We start from the raw sequence: 4730 nt of genomic DNA on the forward strand, positions 1-4730 counted from the left end.
GTCATTGTTTATCAGTTCTATGATGATACGTTCCATGGCCTTGCAGACCGGGCTCATCAGGCTAATAGGGCAATAGTTCCCAGGATCAGTGGTGGCTTCCCTTTTGTGGAGTGGGATAACTGTTGCTGTGCGCTATTCAGTGGGCACAAAGCCTGACATGAGACTATGACTGAGCATAGTGCTTAGGTGGGGACCCAGTTTGTTCTGAAGTTCATGTAAAATGCAGCCTGGGATGTTGTCCGGTCCCATGGATGCTGTGTTTTTGGTTTAGAGAGTGTAGCTTTTACCTGCATAGATGTTATTACATGGACTCTGCATTCTTCCTGTATAGATATGGGCCCTTTAGGGGGTGGCAGGGGGTAAAGTTAGCAATGAGCCTATCTGCCAGGATGTTGGCAATATCAGTTGGTTCTGTAATTTTCATGCCATTGTGCTGCAACTCAGAACAGTTTTGGGTGTTGCCATTGAGATTCTTGACATAGCTATAGAATGCTTTGTGGTTGCCCTTAGAATCATTGGCGATTTTGTTTTCGTAGCTAGCTTTGGAGGATCTTATAAGGGATCTCAGCTTCTTACTGAGGCTGACCAGGTAGCTCCTCCACTCATGGGATTTTACTCTCTTTTGCAACAGTTTCTTCCTTCTGTTGTAGAGTTTTTTTTATGGCAGGGGAACCACCAGATTGGCTTCCTTATTTGGAGGATAGCATCTTGGTTCTGTTTGGGATAGCAAGATCCATGCACTCGTGTAAGTGCTTATAGAGTGCATTTGTCTAGGATTCAGCAGTCAGAATTATATTGTTCATCTGCATGGGTGTCATGAAGTTCTCCACTTCTGTCTTAAGAAGCACGAAGTTAGCTTTGGAGAAATTTTTTACCATGGTTTCCTTAATGGTGGGTGGGGGCGGGATGCGGATATCAAGGGTGATTAGCTTATGGTCAGATCTGACCAACGAGGAGTTGACTTCAGGTGTGGAACACCAGTCAATCATGTTGGTAATGACTATGTCTAGGATACTTTTGCCCCTAGTGGGGGTATGGATAAGTTGATCCAGGGCATTGGAATTTATGAATTCCAGAAAGTGTTGAGTGAAGGAGTTGGTACATGAGTAGTTTTCCCAGTTAATGGTGGGGTAGTTGAAATTGCCCATTATTAGGGTGTTTGGTTGAACCCTAATATTTTCCAGTATATAAAAAAAAGAGGAGTGGGAAACCTGGGGCATGGTGGGGGATCTGTAGCAAGCTACAATTTGGATTGCAGTTTTGCCCAGAGTTAGTTGCACTTGGATAACCTCGGATGCATTATGCTGCGCAACTAGCCTGGAGGTATGGATATCCTTAATGAATATGGACACACCTCCGCCTTTGGTGTTCTGGTCCAGGTTAGATGGCTGAAAAATGTGGTATGAGTTATGGCCTGGTAATGCAGGGATGCTCTCTAGAGCCTTGGAACCAGGTCTCAGTCACTGCACAGATATCGATGTTTTCCATTTTAAGGAGTGCCTTGAGTGAGTGCATTTTGATATTTAGATTTCTAGCATTGAGTAGCATTACCCTCAGTTTTTGCTTGCCTGTTCCTGTTACAGTGGTGAATTTGTCATTTGAACCTGGCCTAAAAAAGGCACTATAAAGGCGGCAAGACCTTTAGCTAGTATCCGGAATCCCAGGGGTGAGAGGTACAGGCCATCTCTGGCAAAGCATTGTGGTCTGTCGAATATGTCATCCCAGGCAGACAGATATTGGATCCCCTTAGACTGACACCAGAAGCTTAGCCAACTGTTGAAGTCAATCATTTTGTCCTTGTACTGCGGTATCATTCTGGGCGATGGCAGGATGCTACTCAAGGCTATGGTCATACCTACCTGGGCTACAAGATTGGAGAGCTATTCCATGTCTCTTTTCATGTAGTCCAGGGAGGTACATCTCAGGCCATTCACACCAACATGGACAATGACAGAGTCATATTTCTACTTGTTGTGGTGTGACCTGAGTGCATGGGTGATGTGGTGGATCCTGGCACCAGACAGGCAGCTGACAGTAACCTTCTCCTTATTTAGCCTGGTGAGTGGCACATCAGTGTGCCTGACTATAGAGTCACCTATGACTAGTGTGTTGGGTACGTTGTTTTGCCTTATGGACTGTGGTTTATTGGCACACTGAGTCTGTGGGCTATGTGTCATTTGGGTTGTGTTGGAGGTGGAGGTTGCTTGCGTTTCTGCTTTGGAGGTCTCTGTTGCATGAGCAAATTATTATTGAGAGCCTCCGGGAATTTGTTTTTGTTTCTATGTGTGGATTTTGGTTGTGTAGGTCTAGTGGGACTATATGATGAGTGTGGTATGGTTCAAGTGTTTACCTTCTCCTCTTGACTGTCACATTCAGTCTTGGTTGGAGAGAGCTTTACCTCCAGTTTGGCTAGATAAGTGCATCTCTCACAAGTTGTGGTGATGGGTGGTAGGAGGAAAGGGTTGTCTGTGTACATGAGGCAATTGCTGCATTGCCCTAAGATGCCCAGATTCATCAGATATACAGGAGAGAACACTGGGAGCTGACCCTTGGACATGCCTGAATTAAAAACTACTTTCCTCTAGACAAGTGAGAAAGGTTAGTATAAGAACTTTTTTTCTCTAAGCAAGTGAGGAAAGTAAGTACAAAAATTGTTTTCCTCTAGGTAAAGAGGAAGGTTGAGTGCCATAGTAATTTGTAGCTTATTTAGTGCTAACAACAAGTTCTGAACAAGTGCTGAGCACGAATAAGCAAATTCAAGTACTAAAACTAAGAATCTGTACCTGGGTCGTGTGGTAGATAGGCTACCTAGTGCTTACCACTCCCACTGATAAGCTAGAATGCTTCCCTCCAACACAGAAAGGCTTGGGGGGCTCAGAAGGTTACAAGCAGTCCTGGATACAGCAAATCTGTATCTGGACTAGACTAGTTACAGGAAAGGTGGGAAACAAGCGCAGACATGGGCTTTTAAACCAGATTCACAGATTCATAGATTCATAGATTAGTACTAGGCTAACTGCCCTTTTTGGTTCATTTGAAGCCTAGCCAGTTACCCCATGTGAGAATCAAACCCTGTACCTTGTGTCTTTAAGGTAAACACCTTAACCATTATGTCATCCTCCCACCAACATCTCCCAACAGATGGTTGAAAGAGATAGAAAAACTGACAGACGGCCAATACTCTACAATTTCTGGGCCAGAAACCACTCTTGTGGTAGATAGGCTACCTAGTGCTTACCACTCCTACTGATAAGCTAGAAGGTTTCCATCCAACACAAAAAGGCTTGGGGGGGCTCAGAAGCTTACAAACAGTCCTGGATACAGCAAATCTGTATCTGGACTAGACTAGTTACAGGAAAGGTGGGAAACAAGAGCAAACATGGGCTTTTAAACCAGTAAGTTGAAAGAGATGGAAAAACTGCCAAACAGCCAATAAACTACAATTTCTGGGCCAGAAGCCACTCTTGTGGTAGATAGGCTACCTAGTTGTTACCACTCCCACTGATAAGCTAGAAGGCTTCCCTCCAACACAGAAAGTCTCGGGGGGCTCAGAAGCTTACAAACAGTCCTGGATACAGCAAATCTGTATCTGGACTAGACTAGTTACAGGAAAGGTGGGAAACAAGAACAAACATGGGCTTTTAAACCAGTAAGTTGAAAGAGATAGAAAAACTGTCAGACAGCCAATAAACAACAATTTCTGGGCCAGAAGCCACTCTTGTGGTAGATAGGCTACCAAGTTGTTACCACTCCGACTGATAAGCTAGAAGGCTTCCCTCCAACACAGAAAGGCTTGGGGGGCACAGAAGCTTATAAACAGTCCTGGATACAGCAAATCTGTATCTGGACTAGACTAGTTACAGGAAAGGTGGTAAACAAGCACAAATGCAGGCTTTTAAATCAGTAAGTTGAAAGAGATGGAAAAATTGCCAAACGGCCAATAAACTACAATTTCTGGGCCAGAAACCACTCTTGTGGTAGATAGACTACCTAGTGCTTACCACTCCCACTGATAAGCTAGAAGGCTTCCCTCCAACAGAGAAAGGCTTGGGTGGGCTCAGAAGCTTAAAAACAGTCCTGGTTAGAGCAAATCTGTATCTGGACTATCTACCTTAAAATATCTAGGAATTGAGTTATGCAAGGATAATAATGAAATTGTCTCAAAAAACTACAATAATATCATCGATACAATTAAAATCTCTGTGGAAAAGTAGAACAAAATAATATTAACATTTGAAGATAGACTACAGTTAAAAAAATGGTTTTACTACCCAAGATTCTATATATATCTTTGGCAATACAACTGTTACCAGAAAGGGATATATTCAAAGAAATAAACTCATGCCTAATAACATTTTTATGGTTTCCAAAAAAGAAAGAGAATAGCTTTAATACATTATATCACACCATGGAAACAGGGAGGATTAAACTTTCCTAATATAGAAACATATATAAAACCATCAATATCTAAAACAATCTCAGATTGGATAAGTCCAAATTATTCTACAAATTGGAAAGAATTACAACTGTAATATCAATAAATGAATTTGATTTACAAAAAAAATTCAAATAACAGATAAAAACAATTTGCCATGGCACATATTATGTATTAGTATACAAAATAACATAACTAAGCCCACTAAAACTCATATGATTAATTATTACATTGACTCATTTAGGAAAATTATTAATGCAAATATAGATTTAAAAATCTGGTTTGATCTTTTAAC

The sequence above is a fragment of the Protopterus annectens genome, chromosome 8.part0 (assembly GCF_019279795.1).
Source record: "Protopterus annectens isolate FY-2018-M chromosome 8.part0, PAN1.0, whole genome shotgun sequence".
NCBI classification, from domain to species: domain Eukaryota; kingdom Metazoa; phylum Chordata; order Ceratodontiformes; family Protopteridae; genus Protopterus; species Protopterus annectens.